Here is a 26,001-nt window from a genome sequence, read left to right as displayed (position 1 = left end):
CAATATTTTGTCAACTGCCGACTCGGCGGAGTGCACCGTGCGTGAAGCGGAAAATCCTCTGAGATTGGAGGACATTTTTTGTGGGTTAATATCTGCACGACATTGTCAACCGGCCATTTAATACATCATGTAATACAATACTCTAAATGCGACTAGATTTGTGCAAAATTTGAAATTTTTACGCGCTCTGATTTTGTATGGTAAGATTGGATTAATATGGTGTCGTGCTGTCGCAGTGATGTGCGCTTAGTGTATAATGCTGTTACATCCATACCTCCCGATCAATTATTTATTTTTAAATGTACGCCTGTTTGCATGTAATTTATACCGAGACCCTAAATAGATTTTTATTTCTGAATTAATTACATCAAAGCATCCCGCATAATCTCTAATTTACTTTAACTTATCAATAATTACTACTAATTTACTTCTTTTTTTCTAAAGAATAGAAACAAAAAACCATAGCTCGTCCTCAGTGATAGCTCGATGTTCTGTGCTACCCATATACACCCTCACGCAAAGTAAAGTCTCAGCAAAGCCCACTGTCCCAATGGAGCTCCATTGAGCCTCAATAAAACAGATATGACAAAAATATCGTATTTCATAAAGCTTTGGTTTCGTGACATATAATATTATATTTAAGGGACATTATGCTGATCTTTTGTTTGCCATTCCTTTTTACGTCTTTATGTCACCAAATGAGTTAGATAGGTACACACGACGTGAAAATTGAATCTTATGCCAGATAAATCTATGTTTGTGCATTTTTAGCTGCTAGTTATGTGATTTGGAATAAATTGATTTTTTTGGATAATATCTAACTTTGGCTTAGCCTATTTACCCTTCCTGAAGATATATAGAAATGAAAATAAAAATTAGGGCCTTTTACAAAAAGTGACTAATTTACCGTCACCAACAAAAAGCGATGAATTTAGCGCCACCTACCAATGCAGGTTTTTAAGTAAATTCCAAGGGAAGTATATATACGAATAGATTTTACCAGCATGAACCTATAGGTAAGTACCTATTTCTCTCTCCAGACTTTTTATTATGTATACGCAAAGTTAAAGAAGATTGGTTCAGTAGATAACGCGTGAAGAGGTAACAAACAAACGAATAAACTTACTTTCGCATTTATAATATAAGGGACGATTAAATTTCCTATCGTGTGTTCACAGCCTACACTTAAGGTCTAATATGACAAGAGAAATTATTGGTAAGGGCTTGCGTCAATGGAAAGGAAATAACACGACAATTATGAGGCATTAGGCCGCTTTACAATGGTGACATTTTTTTAGACAACCTTTCAGAGAATGCCTAAACAAAACGTTCACAAAGCCCACATTCTACATCCGATGTTAGACGATTTAATTAATTATAAATGTATTGTTAACAACTTTGGATGTTGGAATTATTAATTTTTGAGACCGCTGGTTTTTCTTTAAATTGAGTAATGATTGCATAAAATTTGTTAAGTATATAGTAATGATGATACGTCGTGTTTATAATTTATTTATGTCATTTGTATCTGCAAATATATAATTTGTAGAAATTACTTTTAAATAAGTAGTTTAAATTATTAAAATAACATTATTTTAAAGAAATACAAAATATATGTCTTTATTTATTATTAGTTTAAGTGTTTTCAACCAAGAACAATTTTCTTTTAAATAATAATAATGTTTGATCTTAAGCAATATGATAAAATACGCACAATATTTACAGTCAGCTGGAATTTAACAAATATGTTTTAATTAAAACTCGGTTTAAGATTAATTACACGCACTTTCTACAAAATGACTTTAGTAATATAGACCTCTGAGATTGCATCAGACAAGAGTGCTTGCATGGCAATGAGACAAACTCATAAAACATGGACAGTAGAAAAAGTAAGCTTCATTTTACCTTTCTGTTAGCGTCTAGCCTTCTATTTGTATAAGTAAAGACTGCGGTTTGCTGATATGTTTTATTCTATTTGAACTTAGCTATGGTTATTACAAGCAGATTATAGATTTATTGATTTCCTTAAAACATCAGTTTCAGGTAAGGAAGTGAAAGGTAGAATCCGGATTACCTAGAGAGCGTCCGCGGCTCCGCCCGCGTATAACCTAAAATCCCGTTTACTTTCATCCCTGCCAAAATTGCATAAAAAAAACGGATGTCTCTTACTTACAATCAACCTTCCTGCCAATTTCCCGGCAAGGTAGTCCCGACACTACGGTCACTTCATAACTTAACACAAATGTTTTTAGAAGTTTATTATTACTTAAAGTGAGCAAGAATTTAAAAGCAGGCAGCTTTTAAGTGTTTATTATTATTTATCAAAAAATCATCAGGTGTGTCTATATACTTAACTGTCTGTTTGTTCTGTGTCTTCAATATTCCATAGCCGATCCAAGACATTGTGCTTGTTAGTTGGCAACAACTTGTTATTGGCGGTAACACGCGTGACGGCGTATCACGTCATCGGCACGCGAACCGATGAGTTTGCTCTTCATCCCTTCCATGCGTTTATAATTATGCTGCTTCATTTATTGCAACACGCAATTTTGAATCATTTATAGCTTTTAATAATTGCTTTTAATAAGTGATGATAATTCTTGCATCAAGTTCTCACGCACATTATATAGAAGGATTGACGCTTCAAGTTTATCAACCTAAAATAAAACTCTTTTTTTATATCAATATATATTTAAATCGTATAAGTTATATTCTATTACGTTAGCAGACATTTAAATACATAGGTTAATACAAAGGAAATTTCTACAAGAATGAAACTTTGTAAAGTTTTTAAAGATTTGTGAAAATTTGTAAAATATATTTTCATGATTAAACGCTATGCCGATGGTAAAAAGTAAGTAGCGTGTTTATTCTAGTCCCATACATTGCGTGTAGAGGCTGCGTGCGTCGGCCACATTCGCGTCCCTACACATCGCCGGTCTAATTAATTTAAAATCTCAATTAAATCGCGACATATAACGAGGAGAACGAAATTTGCACACCCAATTTATTTATTTTTTTATATACAATATACGGCCTGTTTTGTCTCAAGTTTGAGAACTTGTTTGTCGACATCGCGTGTCATTGATACAGTCTATATGTGTAAAAGGTGACTGACTTATCTATAAACGCGCAGCTCAAACCATTTAACTGATAACGCCGAAATTTTGCAAAGCAGATATTAAATATAATGATGACGGACGTATCTGGTAAAAACGATTTTTGGATATAAATAGACGATATGATTTTCACTTTTTATTAAATAATGTCTTGTCTAGGTATACGTAGAATTATGGGTTATAACTAGGGAAATCATTTTAGATGTTGTCTTTCTAAATAATAACGCACGATAATAAAAACCAAAAACTTTGTTAAACTGTACCTAGCTGAGATTGGCACAGGCATGGCTAGGTTTTTTCTCAGAACGGGTACAAAATTTATACTGTAGGTATTGCGAGTGAGCGATATGAGCGATCGCGATGCGAGCGATGATGCATACAGTGGAATACCAAAAAAAAATATGTCTGAACAAATGAACACTCTCTGTGATGATGACTGATTGAACTTGTCAGTCATCATCACTGTGATTGTTCATAATAATATAAAAGTGCAATGGTGACTATGTATTGCAGTTTATATAACAATTTACCTTTCTCTCGCATGATTGGCTTTTTCATAAAAATAAGTTTTGCTTCTCTAATTGGAATCTTTTATCGCGACATGGCAATGAAAGGGTCTCTGTTATTATTTTCTCTTTAATTAAACATTTATTCATGATGCACACTTTCCACTCCGAGCAAGGTCCTGACCAAGTTTTGAGTCGTAATATTTTGGTCTCAGATTACCGAATCCGATAAAGCGTCATCTCACCATAAGACAGACCCGAATTTGGGGTTAATGCTTAAATTTTCGGATTTTGATTACTTACATATTTTTACATTTGACAAATATGGGGAAATTATAATTTATAATAAATCTCACAATTATACTCATACTGGTTGTATGCATTGAAACCTACTTTAAGTGTTAACAAAACAAAAACTTGAACTAAGTGGTTATTTTTTCTTGAAGTTGGCGATAAGACGAATTTATGCGTTCCTAGCTTATGTCCGCAAATCTGACTGCGTTAAACTAATCTTCCCTTTCCCATAGATATTTACAAAAAGGTAGCCTATTATAGCCTTGGATAATTAGCTGTAGTGTTAACTAATTTTTTATTTAATGGATCCAGCGATTAAGCCATTAAAGCTTAATAGACAGATTTTCTTGTTATTAAGGAAGTACATAAAATTAATAATATGGACTTTTTAGTTTTTAGCCTAACTCCATGCCTGTAGTGGCAATGGCAGAGGCCACACGCGGTCGGGCGAGCGGCGGAGGGCCGCGGGGCGCGGGGACGGTTTCATTCATGTTGTTAGGTGGACCCGCTCATAACTTAACTTCTAATTTATTCCTCTCCTCCTCCCAATCCAGTTTGGTGCAGCCTTCGTAACACCTTGGTATCCGTAATTATGTGTAATTTAAAAAGAGTCGTCATAAATTTATCTCCATAAAACTATGGAGCCAAATGGATGTGGCGTGATTTAGGTAATAGGCACCTATGTAAAGTCATACATTAAATTTCTAATTAATAGGTGCTCACTGCTGCACATAGTAAATGTCTACTATATTTACAATGTGCATTGTCAACAAGTTTCTTTGAAATTCTCTGAAACATGTGTTGAGTCATCACAGGTATTATCGTTGTTTACCTACATCATTGTAGTACCTACTTGCGGGACACATACATAATAGTAGACGCTTCTATCGCGTAAATATTTATTGTCTATGTGGTTGACAAGGTGCTATAGTAATATACTAATTTAATACATTACATACGTACATATAATCACGTTTATATGTTTTGCAGGGCAGACAAAGATACTGTCAAATTAAAAAAAAAAGGACACGTTCAGCTGTTTGGCTCAATGATAGAATTAAGATTAAAATAATCAAAGATTAAATAACATTATCCAAAGAGTAATAAACAAATATGTAGAATAGCACTTCACAAAAATTCTAAATACGACTACCAGCGTTTTCTGTATACAAATCAAGCTCCATTCATAAAACTGACGATAAAACATAGTGTGGGTTTGACTAAGTATAACGTGACAATGGTGTTATTCGAAAATATCAAATTACAGGCAATCGTCGAAGCCCGGTCAAATCAAAGATTTTTTCCCTTGATATTTATGAATCTCTTTAATTTTTACTTCTCGCCGTCCGTTTAATATGGACGCTGGCCGTTAACGATCTCTAAATAAAATTTTATTTCATGGCTTCGTTTCGCTTTTGTGCTTCTCAACAGTTGTTGATTTTATTTGTTTTGTTATTATTTCTGGATTTACTTCATTATAACATTTTGTCTATTATGACGTCTGTTTTTCATTTGATACGTCTGACTGGTACCAAACTGGTACTGATTCATTTTTCACCTTTCTAGTAAATACTTACGTTATAAAAAATATTTTAAAATTTGGGTAGCTTATTAGTAAATTGTTATGTTCACTGTTCCTTCCTATTTCAAATGCCTCAGAAAAAAAATTGTTTCAAAATATGTGTATGCTAGATATATAATAACACACCAGCTTTCTAATGTCGACATAAATAGTTAATTATTAATATTTACCGCTACTATAATCGACTCACATTAGAGTGATCCATTTAAACAGGCTTCGACGCCCACATCATCTAACATCATCAAATCGAATTGATTTAATTAAGGCTTGTGTAATTTATTACTACATATTTCTACACAACCGAAAATAATCAGGTAAATGATTGCTTACATTTCAGGATTAATGAGGAAGTCTTACGCGAATTCATATGTTTAATTATGACATAGGTAGTATATCTTGGGATAGTTGTGATTTATTTTAAAGCCATAGATCCAAACTTGTCTAAAGGAAACAAGACGTAAAATATATCAACAAACAAATCACCGGTAAAGGTCACAACATTTGCTCGCGGTATCTGTGAAGAGCGAGCATACGTGTAGGAGATAGGCCGCAGACCGCACCGCATCGCAGCGCGCCGGCCCGCCATCGCGCCGGCCCAGACATCTACACACATTAAATATATCCATTTAATGATTACAATTTCTCGTTATAATTTATTTAGGACGAAGCATAACAAGTTTTCGAATCAAATATGTCGCCCATAAAGATGCTGCCTTGAGGGTTGGACCTTGGTGCTGTTAATTCGATAACGAGCTTTTGTTCAGTGCCGGCCGGCGGCGAAATGATCCCTCGTCTCATATGTGTAAGAATTAAAACCGGTCGCGACATCTTGGTACAGAATGATCGTTTTGAAGCCGCTTAAATGAGACTCGCGAGAAATGAAAGGGTTTCATGAACGAGAGCCTACGAAAAATGAAATATTTCTTCCAGTGAATAAATTAAAGTCTATAATCCAATTCCTCTCGGGCCGCTTTAAGAGCTGTTCTTACTGTATCTTTAGAGGGGAACGGATAGATCGAGATCTTCCGGAGAGTGTGAATGAGAGCATTACGATCAACGGGGAGGCAGGAGTGCGGAGAGTAGAGGTCGTTGGATAATTCTTTATTCTTTATGAATATGTGAGCTCGTTATCTCGGGGTTGACGTAGCTCGAGACATTCGCGCTGGTGCCTGTGTGCGTGCGTGTTCACACACAGCCTACAGCGACGACGACGACGTCGAGGCGCTCTAGGGCTGCTAGTGCTGGCACTAAATAATACATAGGTATCGACAGCGCCGTCTGCCAGCGGCGGGTACACGACCGGATCAACATACGGCATCGACGGCAGATTGAACGATAGTTCCCGAGGAACTGGTTATCGTTATGGGGCGACTGGCGGATGAAATTTATTGGCAGCGCGTTGGAGAAATGTAGCGAGCGGAAGGGGCTTGCGATTTTAATTAGGTAATGAATGTCGATGCAGATCTGCATATCGCTTTAACGGCTAGATTTATCCATTCGTTACCTGTCCGCGTTTCAAACGCCAACTAAATTCGTAATTTAGTGATATTGTGCACGCATAGACAAACGGTGATAGTGATCTTAGTAGTAACTCAATATTCATTACGCTAACGCAACTATTAATTCTGCAAGAAAGTAATAGGGACTGGTAATTGAGATCAGTCTTTTTATTCGCTTGTTTGCCACTCGTTGTATTTATATTTACTTAAAATAAATTAAAGAACTACACCAACTTATTAAAAAGATACCCATTTGTAAGGACGTTTCTAAAAGAATAATGTCGCATGCATTTATTCATTTCCTTGGCCATTCATTTGTTCTTTTTAAGCGTTTAAATAAATAAAAAGTATGAAAGGGGATCTTTCGGACGGCACATTTCTCTTCAAAATTGACGTTTTTCAGAAGCGGTTGGTTTTTAACGTTTTAATTAGGGGCGCACATTACGGCACGCCATCACGTTCGCCCCTCGCTCTGCGGCTCACATTTTTGTATATTTCGGTCTATTTGGGGAAATTTTATTTTTCGACAAATGCGTGCTATTTTTACGTCGCGTGCAGCCGGCGCGGCGCGGGCTCGCCGGCGCTAAATCTCTGTGGGAAACTTGTCTCCGCGCCGATCTTGACTATGTCGCACTCTATTTATGATATTCACATTGCTTATAAAATGAGTCTTTAATGGAAACTGACAGCAAGATTTGGGAGACGCATCCAACGTATTAGTAAGCCCGATGTGCGTACTTTTTGACGTCTAATGTACACATTGTTTTTTGTGGACAATTATGTTATTAGTAACAAAATATGTTAAGATTTAATAAAGTCATTGACAAAGGCTTAAATTGTGTTTTGAGCAGTTGAAATAGAAACAACAAAAGTGATATAAAACGAAGAGATTAAATGAACCAAAAATTTATTTAAAATTGGAAACATGTTTGCCTGTCCTAAAAACACCTAAGTTAATCCCGTCTAAATGCTTTCATACTATGATGAAGTAAACTTTGGTTAAAAACAAGAGCTGACTGTTTTAAAAAGTAATCCACGTGTCGCCACCGCTGGCGGAAACGAATACCGTGATGGATAGTGGCGGCGACTGACACCTTCCTCCTGGTGGGCCATTGCAGGAACCACTTGAACTCTGTCATCGGATACAATGGTTAGAGATGGCAATCACTTTCGGTTATATAGTAAAATTTTATGATGTTGTAATATTTTCTTTGCATTTGAAACCATACCTGCGTACTTCTTCTTTAGGAATTTAAATTAAAAAAAAATTGGCAATTTTTTATTTTAATTTTTACATGCGCGTTCATAAGCCGGAATCGCAAACTTAGCAATGACCAGGTAAAATATCATCAAAACACAATGACTTAAAAAAATATCGTTTGTGAAATTGATCGATCAACTTATCAATTAAGTACTTAGTTCTTACTATTATACATGGTACCTAAAGGTATTATTTATTACAAAAGACCCTCTCAATTACGAAAACTCTTATGAAGCAATATTTTACAAAAGAATGCGTAACTGCAAAAATTTGATCTTAGATAGATTTTTTTCATTTGAAATGCATATAACAAAACGTAGATTGTGCAAAGCTGCGGGCTCGGATTTCGTCAAAATATTTATAAGTACAATAAACAACTTACAGACTTTGTTATAAATCTTAATCATGCTATACTTATTAGTAGACAATAATTTTAAAATATAAAACTGGAATATCTTTTGAAATATACAACAAACTTGATTTTCCACTTCTGATGGCGTTATAGCGATAACATATAATTTTATTCATCTTTAAACAAGTAGTCAATTCTAATTTACAAACCCAATACTTTTCTCCGATTGTGATTATTACATATCTAAATTAGTGATCTCGTATATTAAGATTTATATCGAAGAACTTATTAGTACCTATTTACCATTCGGACCAATCTCCGGATTCGATAAAACATAAAAAAATTGTTAAAATTTTCGTCAAAATACTACTATTGCCATAAGTAATTTATTATGAAGAATGCGGGTGCATTTAGATATTTACTTTTGTTATTTTGTCTTCGAGTAGATCTTGTGACCATTGAGTAGGTATGGCAGCCGAAACATCGAGTTTCGTTAGTTCAACAATTTTTCAGCGATATCTCGACGACTTGTTGTCATACGGAGGACAAATAACATACGTATGTAAAAGGTCAAATACCTATCTAATTTTTTTTAATTCTTATTAAGCTTATGTTTTACCTGCTCAATAGCGCTCCAACATATTATCATGGATGATCTTAAGAATCTCAAGTTGTACGAGTAAGACATATTGTAGGGATCCTATTATGGACCACCTATCCTTTTTTATGGTTGTTCTTTCGTTATGCTATTATGTAAATTAGTGATTCCATCTTTCAACACTAATTTCGTTCGACAACAGTACGTCACGGCGCATCATTTGTCGTCGTTAGCGATGACGCATGGCGCGGGTGACCCTGCCCATGACCTGTTCCATCGCTCTTCATCCGTACATGACATGCTTCCCTGAGAGTATTATGGCGCCAAATTTACCTTTAAGTATGTTTGTACAGTTTTGCAATTAACGTATGACTTTCATCTTTTATTGTGGCATTGTGTAATTATTTCTTACTGGCTTATGGGTAGGGCAGATGGACTGTAAAAAGTTTGCTTAGTATTCAAATGAAAATCTGAGTTCCAAGCTCAGTATTTACTAATATCAGTTACGTAAGTTACTTATATAAAAAAAACTCGAAATAACAAAGAAACAATAACGTAATTAGAAAAATGACTTGTTATTTGGAGTAAACTGCAAAAAAACGACTAAGGCATTATACCAATGAGATACCCCGCCTAATTATAATGATAATAAGGACACGCTGGGCTCAAAGTAAGAAGCAGGGCAATAAATACCATGAATGGAGCCGATGTTTCAAAAACTAGTCGCTGCAATAATAAAATTTACATAGATAATTACGTTTAATTGCAGCAAAAATAAAGTTGGGATAAAATCAAAATCGCGTTTATTCTAGAATGAATACTTTGGTTATGTAAAATAATTGCCATTTTTTTTATTAAAACTGTAATATTTCTAGAGCAGGTGGCAAATATAATAGTCCGATGTCACCATCTCTTTCCATCCAACTTTCTTTTCGCAGAAATTTTTTGTAAAAAATTTTGCAAATATATCATTAAGCCACCCACAATGAGCCTGGAACGTGCACAAATGCCAAAAATCTATATTTGTGTAATGATCTTGTATTGAGTAACGATTCCCAACCATTGAAAAATATTCTATAGTTGATTTATGATGATGTGCAACCGAACAATCGTTCCGTTTTGACGTACTATTGCAAGAATCCCATTTTTACTGACTACCCTTTCAGGCATCCCGAGACAAACCCTTTCAGAAACGGGGTAATAAACTTTTATTATTATATTTGCGAACTCGACAAAACAATTTGAACGTGCACCCCGTCGCTCAATACTGTAGCAACGCCAATTAGTCATGACTCAGAAAAAAACATAAATTTATTCGAAATTTTGAAACAGAAAATGCGACGTTTACGAAATTTATGGCTCGTCCGTTGGTCAATAAGAACTTTTTGTTATTGTCTAACGTTAATAAAAATTTAACACTTTGAAAAATCGTCTCTGTTATAGTTCTGCGTAAGATGTAGATAGAGGTATCTTTTATCAAGTGCTCAGAAGGCTCATTTGGTTTTGGATTTTTATGTGACGAAGGCAGGTAGCCAGATGTCTTTGTTATTGCACAATTCGTGTCGTGGGGATTATTTTGGTACTGTTTTGAACATGACATTTTTGTAGCATTTTAAGAGAAGAGACATACCTAATATATGATGGCATGCGTCTTAGGATATTTGATATGACAAAATACTATTTCTGTAGCTGTTTGGTGTGCATGCGCCGCGGCCGGGTGCATTCAAATGGTGCGTGGAGATGTGTGACGCAGCCTCGCTACTCCACGTCTGCCACCCTTGTTACGTTCTCATACAAGAACCCGTAGAAACGAATTGGATAGAAAATATAATTCGTCAAAACTAACAGTTAATCTAATATTTGTAGTAGCTGTTGGATAAGGGAACTTTCCTATTTGTTTTTACATGTAAAAATAAACTACATATTAAAAGATGAAATTTTTGTTCGTGTATAAAAATAACTATACTAGTTTTGTGCCATAATAAATAATTCTGGCACAAAATTGGTACATAAATACATACATATAATCACGTCTATATCCCTTGCGGGGTAGACAGAGTCAAGTTGCTAGCCCATCGCTATAAAAGAAGAATCCCAAGTTTATAAGCCTATCCCTTAGACGCCTTTACGACATCCACGGGAAAGAAACGGAGTGGTTCTATTCTTTTTTCTATTGGTACCGGAAATCACACGGAAAAATAAGTACCTATAGTTAATAATAAATGTTGTATGACTGTTTATTGGTTAAGCCCACATTACACTCATCATGTTTCATGTAGCTTTTACAGTCACCGTAGATTTTATACTTACATAGGTACCTACTTAATACATCTAAGTGATACCGGAAAATGTGCCGACCCATTTCAACAAATATAAAAAATATAAAAATAAACTCATTGCAGCTCCAAAGATTTCCTCGGCCGTCGTTAGCCGAACCAAAAATTTCTTTTAATTTGCCGCATTATGCAAACTGCAGCATTCTTTCCATTATTCTTCGCTTTTCAATTCCATATTCGAGTGAAATAAGTTTTTGTCTCGTCACGACACGCTCTAGTGGCTTGTTGCATCATTACTTTGTTTTAATGCAGCCTGTGGTTTTGAAAAATGTCCATATCGGCCCAAACACCAGTTAAATGCTCTTAAATAATAAATGCGACAATTTTTTGCTTTTCCACTCGCAATAAGTGAAAGTGACATCTTGTGCGGACTCGGGTGCTTTGTCATTCCAAATCGGTTTCTTTGTTATGCTAATGTGCACAGATTTTACAACATTTCGGCAGAAGGGCTACGTGTAAAACTCATTGTTGAACATAAAACTATTGGACATGTGGATATTTCCGAGAATCGAGATCACTTTTATTTTCGTCGAGGTTGGGGACAAATGAGTATTTAGTAAGACTGTATGTGCTATTAGTATTTATTGTGATCGTTAGGCGGCGCTTGGTGGTATGTACCGAGTGGTCGCCGCGAGTCGCGCCGGTAGCCACCGCTGCCTTCTAATGAGCGGGCGTGTTCGCCTCAATTGCACAGAACTCTTATTCACCGGCAATTTATTTCATTTTTGCCTCTGATCGCACCTTATTGAGAGTGTTTTTATCTTATTGCCTTCGTGGGTCTATAATACACGTCCTGTTGCTTGCAAATGAGACGCACAGGAACGTGTAACGTTGGCTCGCTCATGATGTAGCTACGAATAATTAAAATCTTTTTACTCAACAATTTAAATGAATACCGAAGGAGTAATTCTCGAATGTTCATTTGCTTTTAAGGATTGCTTCTATTTTTAACCAGAATATACATATATTGTCAAGCATTTAAAATCAAAGAATTGTTGAACACTATTCAATTGGACTTGACATTAATGTTCTGAAAGTTATAGCTTATAGAGGAGATGAAGACATTTGCCAAGCGATAGTATTATGAGTAGAGGCGTCGTTATGATAATAACAATCGAGTCCGTTGCCAAATGTCTGTCGGATATGATCAAGAGTGGGTTGACCTTATCCAAATACCTACGAAAAATTGTACCAAAAATATAAAGAATAAATTTCGATGAGATTGCTCATCACACAAATTATAGAGAGTAATGTCACTATATATAAATCTGAAAATTTTTAGAAGATTTATTTGAAGTTCGTTAACCTAACTGTGCACTGAATTCATAATAAGCATGGAAGTGCTAGTTGGTTCATCCTTTTTAGATGTGTAAAATGTACTTTTTTATTTACTACACGCCAGTACCATCTAATATAAAGCAAAATATTTACCTACTGTAGCAAGAACGAGATTACATCAACTTACGTAAATTACAGCCCGAGTAAAGATTTTTTAATTATTTATTCTCTACTGATCTATTATAAAACAATTAATTACACTATTGCGCGGACTAAATATAAACTAGGTGATAATTGTAATGTGTTTCAATAACGTCATATTAAGTGCGTAAAGAACAAAAGCTATTGCCTTGGGAATTTTAAAAAACTGGGAATTCTTTTAAGAGTCGAATAAGGGTAATTTATATACCTAACATAGATTCAAACACAACACGAAACACCCTGTGATGACAGAGAGAGAGAGGAAGATTTTTTCTTTAATGTATCAGATAGATTGCGTGACATCGAGTGGGTTTCTTTTCATTGACTGCTAACTCGAATTGCTATTAAAATTTAGACTTGAGTCTTATTTATAAACAAGTCTATTTCCACCTGCCACTTATTCAAACAAAGCATATTCGCGCAACATATGCCTTGCATATTTAGGTACGAGTATTGTTTAAATAACGTAACATGAGAAATATCAATAAAAAGTCCCTCGCGACGACGTAATATTTGCTTGTTTTTGTAAGATTTTATTACGTTTGAAACAGTGGGGTAGAACCGTAAATTAAATGAAAGATCCGTCAGTTCGGGAAGAAGTAAATCAAGCCGGACGGATTGCCCCAATAAAAATTATAAGAGGCACAATGGCTCGAATGTGCGCCGAGGCCGTCAGGAGCAGTAAACTCTTGCTATGTTTGTTTATGGTGCACTAAAATATGTTATAAACTAGATAAGTATAATCTAAATAAACTAAAGTATAATTAGTATCGTGATATTTGTGTTCGAGTTCCCCAGAGTTGAGATGTTCTCCCTCATTTTTTATAGACACAACTTTATGTCATTTATTTTATTTATTTTGGAGTAAAATTCAAACTGAGATTCCAAATTAATAAAAGTACCAAATGGTCTATAGATATATGTAGTTACAGAAAAAGGTTATTTTGGCTTATCCATAGTATGATTTCCGGTAGGCTGGAATAATATAACTTTTTATCGTAGTGCGTTTGTTCGTTAGGCGTAGGAGACAACAAACGCTTTAACTAGTACCTATTGAATCCAAATTTCTCTAAATAATTTGTTGTCAGTCAGTCTACTAAAGTTTTTATAAATCTTCTGCAATTAGAGTAGGTATTGCTTGATTTATTGAGTCTGTTAATGTCAATAGCTTATAATCCAACCTGGATAAAGGTATGACGAGAAAGAGATTAAATATATAGCATAAAGGGAAACAAATGAATGTGCGGCTATATTTCTTTGTTCGCGCAGCCAATGGAGCCGGGCGACGTTGACGTGTCTTGCTGCGCTTTTTGTGCCCTTATTATATTTTTTGGAAACATTTTTTGGAAGATCTTATTTGTTGGCTCTGTAGATGCTCGTAAATCTGCTCAGCATGAGAATGGATGTGCAGGTGTGCTAACCCTTTACTTGTATATAAACGGCCCGCCATCTTGTTATGCCATATTCGTAGCGATGATATTTTATTGTCGACCTCGCAGTACTTATCAAGTCAAAAGGAGGTTTATGTCGTTTGAAAGTGAATGTGTATTATAATAGAATTTGACCTTACTTAAGTTTTGTGACATATTAAATAGCTAAGTACTACAATTTTATACAGATGACGACTGATATGATTTTATCATGAGATATGATCTTAGGTTCAAAAATTGTAATTATATTTCTCGTAAGTGACAACGGGGCAAATAGAGTAACCATGCCTTAATCATACTTATATTGCCATTAAAAAAGATAAATTAGTGAAAAAACAAACATGACAAAATAAATACTAAGGCATTGTTTTAATGATTTTACTAAACTATTAATTATTTTAAGAATGAGTACTGATGTTGATTTATAAATATATGTAGGTTTATGAGTGCAATATGTCATCAAACCGTGCCAAGCCGGGGCAGATCGCCAGTGTTCAAATGAATTAATTTAACGCGCAGCGTACAGATCCGTTGCTTCCTAATCGCAGAAGCTTACTCAAAAAATAGTCTATTTTCATAGATCTGCATGTGTATGGAGGAAGATGCCCCATTTATTACATTCACGAATGTAAATGAACGTTTTCGAGTTACTCGTTTACGTGAGAATATTTCTATTTATTTTATTTATGGCGCGAGTGGAGCGAGGGCGATGTGTTTAAATATCTTAAGATTTAAATACGGGTTCGGCAGGAGTAACTCGGCATCCATTAGGTTAATATTGGTTATCTTTTGTATAGATTGCTCTTTTGAATTTATACAGCGCAACGTAATTAATTTGTTAGAATTCCAGTTTAAGTGCAGTTTCAACTGTATCTAAATGTAGAAAATATATGTTGAAGAAATCCAAGTAAGTATATTAAGCTTTGAAATATCGATGACAATCTGAAATAAGATTCAAATAAGAGATAAAATTAAGATAAATTTTAAGTCAATAGGTACAATGTTAATACATATCTGCAATAAATGTGATAAGTAAATTTTGCATTTTTAGCATTTAAACGTTGCAGTTTTAATGTCGACAGTCATCTTAGACGTAATGGTGTAATTGTAAGACACTGTAAACAAGGTTCAGCTTTCTTTCTCATACCAAATCAAGCTCTGTAAAAATGTTATGTAAGAAGAGATTTTCTTTTGTACATATTTGGTGAGTAAGGATTAAGGGACTATGCGTGCAGGTTAATTTACGGTTTATAGTTAATATCTTCTAACTATAAACCGTAAATATCTTCTCTACAGAGATCTATGAGTTTACAGATCACTTTGGCCCATGACGTTCAACAAAAAATAAAGACATTGTCTAATAGTTTGTATGAATTTGGGTAGGGCCCCGATATTTTTACTACAACCATATACTTCACACTTTGGATAAGTATAATCACATATATTTCAAATACTAGTGTGGCTAAGCTTTTTTTTTTGAGAAAGAGTAAAATTTTTGAGAAACGACTCATCACACCAGAAATACTGACTTAGGCTATATACGCCGTTCTTTCTGATGTCAACTTTAAAATTTACGGCGGTGAATTATCGGTTCGAGTATTCCTGACGATTACAAGCGCGCCGACGAATTTATTTACTTCTTGCACAAAATAATAAAATTATAGAACGATATATCAGTACTATAAAAATGTCCCCTTGTCTTCTATCTTTATAACCTCTTGTACTAATACTTACTTCCTTGCAAATGGTTTCAGAATGATAGGTACCAAAACTACTTTCAAATTATTTTATGAACTAATAAACACGTGCGATGTTTGAAGACTAAAATAATCTGTACATGTTTATAGGTTCAAGAATCACTTGCCACTTCTCACTATCACCTAGAAAGCTTGATTGTTTTATTTCTGTATTTTCCTTAATTTACGCCACGTGTCTTTCGCGCACATTGCGAAGTAACGGCTGGAAACTGTATATTCATATGTTTATCACTTTCGGAAAGAACTGTGAAGGAGGATGGTGACGCTTATAAAGTGCAACGAGGAGAGAAATATCGTTATACAGGGGTAGACCTCTTAAGTATTATGATCCAATTTGATCTCTCTTTCGAAACCATTCACAAATACGTTAGAGCATGCTAAATTTTAAACTACTAAGAAATGTGCTGATAAATGAGTCAATAAACATTTAGAGAAAATTGAAAACTTGAGAAACTGAAGTTATTTATTAGTGTTCGTACTGTTCTTAGATAGGCATCGCTTGTTCCAGTTTCTGACATATGTACATCAGCAAGAATCTGGCTCGTCTGCCACTTCGTAAAACATAAATATTAGTGTAGAAGGCCGTTCTCGTTCGTACTTATTTTTCCGACTGCCGACAGTTATTTCATATAAATTAATGGCGCGAGTCGTCACGGCGCAGACGCCGAGCTCTATTTATAAACTGACGAATGAGACGCGCCGAGCGCACGCGCACACCGCCCGTCATATTCCAATTACAAATAGCTGTCATCATCTTTACGTACACACACATTCCGATTCTTATATTCCCTATAATTGATGTATAAAAGTAGTAACTTTTGAAACTAATATTAAAAATCAAAATTTAAACCATTTCTTGAGCAGTGGATGCAGTTTTCTTTTGTTGTTTCAAGAAATAAAAAGATTTTCAGTAGTCTAAGCGTGAGTGTGTGCGTGATCGTGAAGTAATAAAATTATGAATTATGATATTTTGGGCGGGCTCGAGCATCTCTTTTGCTCTAAAGTCTCCAGGCTTGGAGAGAACGAGACGCGGGGCGGCGCGCTGCGTCGCGTCGGAAGGGTTATTATATATGAATTATGACGACGCCGCAACTCCGTCGGCGGTAATATTGTTATGAATATGCTGAGCTCCAGTCGCCCATTGGCTTAAAATACATCCGCCTTTTGCCCGGGAACGCCTCCGGTGGCCTTTTTTATTCCTTTATTGACATTCAGTTATGCACATTGCAAGTGGCGATGCACAAACTGTAATATTTCGCCATGAAACAGAGATAAGTCGAGCAAACGCGCGGTCGCTCCGAACATTTGGGATGCAAATACGAGTGACTGTCGTATGTAAACGAACTTATGCTACTCATGCGGTATAGGCAGCCGCTATGAGGCCCACTCAGACGTTTCCTGCATTATATCAATTTGCATTTCAGCAGGGTTATCTACGTGCAGCCGATTGTATAGCGTATCGTTTAGGCTACGTCGAGGGTCGTTTTTGTGGACAGGAGGGGTTGACAGTTGCATCATGTATGATACATGTCGACTGATTCATTGTTAAAAAAGATAACCCTAACAACGGACAAATAGAAAGAATCAATTTGGTCCAAGTTATCGTGATTATTCAATTCTTATTAGAAAATGTCAAAAAGTGTCACGATTTGTTCATTTAATTTTGCATTTATAATGTTATCAAATTTTATATACATATATTCAGTAAAACGAATCTTAAAACAATTCCTACTTGGTCTGTTGTTCTAAATCTGAATTCCATTATTAAGTGAAATGTGGCCTTCGATTATGATTATCAAGCTCTTTCTACACCGTAAAGGATAAAGACGTGATATGTGTGTGTGATCTAGTTACATCAGAAAGTCGTTCTACATCCAGTGACAGCTGTTCAGAATACAAAGTTGTATGAATGTAAGAAATATTTCCGCGTATTGGGTAAAATGGGTTGCGTGGTCGGTGCGAGGATACCGTGGCATTCACCTTGTTGGCGGCGCGCCAGCGCTGGCCTACGCCACAAACTAAAGATGCAGATACAGTTTCAGTTCATTGTTCTAAACCCGTAAAATCAGAATAAGACTGCGTAATTCATTATTGAATTATTCAGTATTTAATTATTTTATTCTGATAAAACACATTTAGATACTCGTAGAGTTGTCATATAAGTATGTATAATTTCTCGATTTCTTTGGTTGTGATTTGCTTACTATTTAAAATAAATTGCTGAACATTTTTCTTAATACAGGCCTAAATATTGTTTTGCCATGTACATTCATATGAATATTCTAGTAGAGTAGAAGAAATATTGCTAAATAGGTATATCTGAAACAATGTTCTCTCTGTCGTCTTTAAATGTTATGAAGCTTATTAATGTTATAAACTTATTCAATATTTCTGAAGCTTATACTAACTTTTGTATAGTGAACATGTAAGTTAAGTTCGGTTATTATTATTTTTATGGAAGATAAGTCAGTTAGTAAAATAAACTGAATCTCGAAATATTTTCCTTCAGATTGGCATAAATCCCGGTTACATCCTCACCTCTCTTGAGTGAAGTCCGGAGTGCGCCTTTTGACCTTCCTTCCTAGATTGGAAAACTGAGGTTTTTCCAAGACGCGACTCCCGCCTGACTTCCGCAACCTTTGCAGGGGAATATAACCCATAGTGGTACTTACATTGTAAAGGCTACCCTAGATGTGTCTATTCCCTTAGTTGCATAGGAAGGAGACGGAGTGTTCCTGCTGTTTGAGTGCCGGGAACCATTCTACTTAATACATATAAGTATACATATAGTAACGTATATATCCCCCGCGGGGTAGACAGAGCCAACAGTCTCGAAAAGACTGAAAACCACGTTAAGCTGTATAGCTTCATAAAGCAATTAACATTACCACAACACTACAAAATAAACAAAGTGCTTGAAAGTAAAAAAATACTGTCATGTTTATTCTTAAAATTGTGTTTTATTTTTAATATCTTTTTTGAATAGCATTGAACTACAGTGATTATTATATCTTAGAATCATATCTTTCTGTACTATAATTAGTTTGCAACTATTATCTAACTAACCTATAGATATTGTCAGCCAATTTCACTCGTTATTTAGAAACATTAGTAGAAAACAAAAATGATTGATTAATGAAATGACAAATAAGTAAAATTTAAATAAAACCTATTTGGAAAGATATTGTTAGGTAAGTTAAGTTTATAGATTGCTTCTGAGATAATTGCAGGATAAAACATTGCATTAAAAAGTTTCTAAATTCCAACAAGATATGGATGAATGCTATTATCGGTTTTGGTAGTTGTGAAATTTCTAATAAGAACGAATTATTTCTAATCACATAAGTATCTCAAAAAGTTTTAAACTAAAAAAATTGTTAGGAATTATCCTGTATCCTGTATAGGTATTTCCTAGGTAGAGCTACGGTGTTTTTATTTAGAAAAAAATATCATTAATACTACAAGATTTAGCAAATAACATAATGCTAGGATCAAAAAAAATAATTTCTGATTGAAGCAGGTTTATTTTTTTTATACACCAATTCATAATCACATAAAATTTGCCCCTGTGATTTGTACATAAGTGGTCAGATTGCGATTTTTAATTAGCTTTTTATTATATTTTTTTCAATTTAAAATTATCCAGAATACTTAAATGAATATGGGTACTATTAATTATTTCGTGATGCCATAACGGCAAAGAAAGATACCCACGTGATAAGTTTTCCGTACAAATGTTCTGAGCGCGCGTCATTATCGCTTAGGTAGGTTATGATTCGATTCTATTTTTCAAATATTCGTTTTGTATTTTAACGTAACAAACACCTTACCTATAATAAATTACGGATGTAGTCAACATTCTTCGACAGTAACTTTCTTTATAATGTAATTTGAACATTTAAATAAGTGGATCCCAATTTAATATTCCATTTGCCTCAGGTAATTTTATGTGGCAAGTGTTCGGAACGATTCAACTAGGGCGCAGCTCTGTCGGAAGTTAGCAAATTATCACTCGCTCGTAAAATTAACGCTTCTTATCGACCTGCAGATGATTTCAGAATTGAACACCTCGTACGAAATTGTACAATTTCGTTTCAAGAACAAAGATCAAAGTCGGTCGGCGTCGTGCGGCCGACACGATGAAACTTATTTAAAAGGTAACAAAATGTTTTCAATTTTATTGCTGATTTTATGTTGAATTCTTTAAACATGTACGGTAGGGTGCGTATGTGCTCATACCCACATTGACTGCCGTAGTTTTGATCGCTGGAGAAACTTCCCTATCCTTTGCTTGTTACGGTTCAAAACGATTTTCCGTACTCAGAGAATCTGAAATTTGCCTGCTGGAAGTGGCAGTTCCAAGATAAGATCTCGCGATGCCGCAATAAAAAGCGCTCGTACCTCGTCCGTTGTGTAATGTGCATTCAAATTGCATTGTGCGAGAACTAATTCGCCTTAGGCCGATTCGCATGTTACGATAAACACATGTTCCGATTACGCTAATGTCGACCCCGTGCTGATTGCCCACGCTGCCATACCGTCATGCACAACAGCCTATTCTAAATGGCTTTGGCTATAATTTAACTACGAAATAGCTAAACTTAACGTTCTAATAGAGTTTATAGTTCGCTAATGAGGTAGATATTATACACGAAAGGCCATGATACTACAGTAATTGCCGTGTTTTACAAATCACTTAAGGTTTGGTTTATGTATTTAAGTTAATGAGCTATGTATAACTGTATATGAAATATCGAAGTAGTAAATAGTTATTATAAAAATAATTTTATTATTAAAAGTATATTAATTGAATTGAGTATTTTAACTATAGTACGCCCCAAGCTTCGCCTTTGTCGAGCAAAAATTCTCGTTCATTTTTGCGGGAATTTATAGGAAATCCTCTCTTAGTGCAACCCTGGATCAAATAACGAACCTAGATGCCATGATGCCCTAGATGACCAGGGGCTTGGGCTGTGCATTCGTAAAATACCGTAGTGTTAGAATACAAATTGATAGGTATAAATAAAAAAGCAAGGAAAAGCCTTGCGTAATAAAACCCACAATAAAGAAAAGGTAAAAGATATGTGTTAAAATAATAGTACTTAAGATAACCTATGCGAATGTTATTGTGGTTTAGAAGGCGCCCAGAGGGAGAAATACGTGGCGGACGAGATAAGAGTATGACAAAAGCTATTGTTCTGTAGACCAATTACTCGTGGCCCGCGAATTACCTAAGCCTCATATATAAATTAACTGGCGGCATACAGCGGAAAGATTTCTCTAGTTATACGCCAACACAACAATTATTCGTAAATCACTTTACTATATGTTGAAATTTACGAGAGTTCGTCGGCAGATGAGCTGAAGAAGACTCTAACGCTTCCGTACTTTCGTTTGAAATTTAACCGATCGACGCTGTATTAAGGTTTACTTTGTCATGAACTCTTAATGAATGGTACGGAACACGAAATTCCGTAGCAAACGCGAATATGCATGGCGATTTCGTGATGAATATTCATTTCCTACGGGGCATGAAATTTATTGTGTTTTACATTTATATTCAACTCAGCCGTCTTATGTAACGGTAGCGGCGCGGGATTAGCAAATTGTGAACGTTCACATTACAGTGTGTCGCACAGCGCACTCGCATCGCACGACTAGTGGTCGTGAGCGAGCAATTTTAACCATCCTTAATAAATTAATGAAAACTCCGCGTGACTTTCTAATGACGTGCGCATATCAGTTGCCGTTATTAAATGAGAGTAATGAAATTATTTGCTCGTGAATTCATTACAGTTTATGCGCTTCATAAATCACAGGCATAGAGCAATGACGCTACATTGTAGGCCGTAGGTGTGTAGGTAGGCTACGCGCGTAGCGTTATGATTTCGTCGCTAAGTTGTGTAACAATAGGCGCAGGGCGGGTGCCCGAATTATTTGACATTTGAAATAAAATTTGGGCCGGGCGTAGTTAGTCATCGGCAATCGAACTGTGCGATCGACACACTTGGCACCTGTCGAATATTTAGCGCAGAAATCCATAGCAACGGTTCGATCAAGCCGTCGGCTGATGGATTCTGCGCTATATTTAATCAACGCGGGCGACACGCCGCCGCATTGTTCTCCCGATTGGATTGCTGAAGCGTCTATCGAAACTTATTTTATGAGGCGTCGATGGAGATTCTATATTGAAAACACGAATAATTACGCAGGGAGTAACCGTCTACTGTTTGAAGTAATGTTACTTTGTTTGGGAGGCATAAGTCTAATGTCCATGCTGCATATTGTTGATGCTTTGCTTGTCTTAACTGGCTAGACATACGCTTCCTTATCGGAGTGAAACTGAGTGAATAGTTAGATTTTTGTCTTATTTGAAACTAGTTTGTTGCCGTACTTTTTGCCTAGTCAATCTGCTATACTCGTATTTAGGTAGTTAAAGTAACATCAATCAATCATAGTTTCTAGATTTATATTGGGGGTGATTTATCGCTTATACAATTTAGTCAACTAAGTTATTTAATTTTTTCACTCCATTCATCTTATAAAGCAGAGAGTCATATAATACCCTATCCCCTAGTCTACACAACTCGCATATTTGTAATATTTTTTTATATCACGCCTTTTTGATGAAGATTTGGCAGAAACTTCATCTTTCCACTTGCCACAATACCTTCTTTTCACTTCATCCACATTCATAACTTTCCTTATGTAAGGTCAGTTATGGGTATCTCGACGATCTTCGTTCGCCTAACTTCCCGTCCCTCCAACTTATATCATCAATATCCTCCTGGCATTTTAAAACTAGGTTCCGTCTACACCTCTCTGAAGAGGAGTTTGAGGTGCGCCCATTATCACGATCCTTGATTGGGAAAGATATTGGTTCCCATGCACATGTAATTTCCTAGTTTTGTTTTAATTTTTAATATCACCGTGAAATAATATTGATTGTGTCTCATTTAAATTGTATCACAAGTAACAAGTTTGCGCTGGGCGCTAGTGGCTCGGCTCGTGATTGCAGTGGCCGCGTCAAACAATTGATTAGTCGCATAAACTCGGTTTGGCGCGCGCTAACGATGCATCATCCAGGCTGATAATTAAATTGTAAATTAGCTAAGCCGATGCTAGCTCGCTGCCACCCGCTGCGGTGGCGACCACAGCGCCGCGCGGTTTGCTGTTTGTTATATACTTTACAATAAAATTAATTCCGTGTCAGGTGATCCCGATTTGCTAATAAGTTTTTAGTATTTAGGGTGGTCGGTAAATATGTCAGATGTCAAAATCTTTCTGGCGTCTCGTCTTGCTTGCCTCGTCGCCTCTCTGGAAAGGAGCCGAGGGTCGCATGTGACCGGGATCCTGGGTAGGGTAAATCATGTTGGAGTGGCATAGAGCGATCCCCCTTTGACCTGCGCAATCGCTGCAGGTAGACAAATTATAAGTATATTGGCTTATAGTTACATATTGAGTTTCCTGAGATCTATGAATCCATAAATATATCTATTAATTTTTGCATCTATGCGCTTAGATGATAGTAAAGTTTCTTATAGCTATCTTTTAGCTATTATACATATTCCATTAAGATTACGAGAACATAATATCATAATTCTAATAAGTATTGAAAATATTTTTTCTACCTAGAATAGCTCAAATAACAAGGCGAGTATACTAATCTAATTATTCAACCTGTACTAGTCTCTTCTGCGAATCATACAATTTTTCTACAAATGTCCACTAAATCTCAAAATAGAAAAAAACAGCGTACGCTCAACCATCCCATCGCGCATTGATTGCGAAAAATTCAATTTTGTTTCATTGAAATTTAATTTAACATACGAAATGAAAAGCCCTCGTTGGATATGAATCGACGTGACTGCTCGCTCGTGTTTGCGGACGCGATAGTGCTGTGTGTGCATATTGTAATCAATTGTCGAATTGCATCAATTTGAACTTGCAATTTGCAATTTTGATGCGAAAATTCATCAATACGTTAGTATTGGAACGCGTTGACAGTTTATTTTGCCTAACCAGTACAAAATATTTATGCAATAGACGTTTGCATCAATAAATTGATGTTGTGTTTTGTATTTATGTTATTCCAGTTGAATAAATTAAAGCCGTTTAAACGTAAATACATGGGGCATCTGTATTTACGTGACAAACCAAGCATGTACTTGAGGGTAATTCACATTAAAAAATATCGACTCTTCTCCACAATATAAAGTATATTAGACTTATTATTTCTTTGGCGTTTCTTTTTTCCACCTTACCTAACCTCAACAGTGAGGAATTCAAAATTAGAGATTCATAAACTGGAATTTTTCACTTTGTACTTATGTGTTCTAATTTAGTCGTATCGCAATCGCACGTTTGCCTGGTAGGACGGCGCGAGAGCATCGCACATGAAACATATTAATAGGAGTTCGTCGCACCGGCACCTATCGCGGGTAGAATTCGCGTGCCGATGCCTTGTCAATAATCGCTAATAGATATTTCAGAAGACAATGCAATCGGCTAAGTATAGCTTCGTGACTAACGTCCTGTCAAACGGGCGGTGCAGCTACACGCGTGCTTTACTCTGTTAATCTTATTATGGCGGGATAATTTATTTAAGATGGTACCTCTTTGACAGATTACGTTTGATTTCGCCGTCCACGACGTCTTTAGACGTCCAGTCTTTAACGAAGCTATAAATTTGATTAGTGAAGGCACCGCGTTTATTGAAACGATGTTGCAATTAAGATGGGGACTGCATTCTGATTTTAATTGTTTTATTTTTTGTAGTTTTAGTCATTCAAATGAAATGTGTCTGGATAAAACTGACTCGTATTAGTTTGTTTTGTTTTTCTTAGGACATTTATAAAGAATGACAAACGCGTTTGTCACAGTTATCTATTATTATCTAAACATAAGTTAATAAATAGTAAGAGATGGTCACAAAAATTCGGCATTGGGCCCATATGTCGGCAGGCGTCGGAAGTCGTAACTCACAGTTATGATGCGAACGACACCAGTTTCATAAACATTGTTTTTCTTCGTTTCGCCCCCAATATTTATATTTATCAATCCATCTACACATTTATTTATAGTCCAAAATAGCGAGCATCCGAGGGTGCCCAGGGGCGCACCGTCATTACGATTTATTGTTTTCTCTGGCCATACTTTTGAGCCCATTACAGTACGGGATTTTAAGATTATTTCTATACTAATATTGATTTTTATGCCCTTTATATTTTCCAAGTTATTAAACCTATTCATTGTAGGCAGGTAGGTAGTATTTCTTATAAAATATATCATTGTTAAGTAAGTCATTCATTACACAAGTCTCAAACCGCTAGCTTAATCAATTGTATTGTAATGTAATTTGCTAATTATAAATCTATTCATTATCGCGTATAGCAATCATGATCATCATAATATTTACTGCTTTGTTTCATCAGTGGTAAGAATTAAGAGCCCGCGGTCAAGTGACTTATTTTGGTGATTTGATGAGGTCACTGATTGACCTTTTTCTTTAGCATTAATAAAATAAATTTTTTACATTTCACATTTCGTGAAAATTAAACTTTTGAGGTATATTTTTAACCATCTATATGAAATACCGGACTGCACTTTCAACAGAGATACTATGCCAGTATGTTAATTGCCATCATAGCATACCAATTGTATTTTTGGATGGCGTCGTGGTCGCGTGGGAGTGTTACTAGGCAGACCATCATACCATCATAAAAACTTTTTATCCCACTGAGTAATAATAGACATTAAAATTCTCCAAAAGGTAACAAAAGTGTGGA

Source organism: Amyelois transitella, chromosome 2, assembly GCF_032362555.1.
Source record: "Amyelois transitella isolate CPQ chromosome 2, ilAmyTran1.1, whole genome shotgun sequence".
Lineage (NCBI taxonomy): Eukaryota > Metazoa > Arthropoda > Insecta > Lepidoptera > Pyralidae > Amyelois > Amyelois transitella.
Note: the sequence above shows the minus strand (reverse complement) of the source record.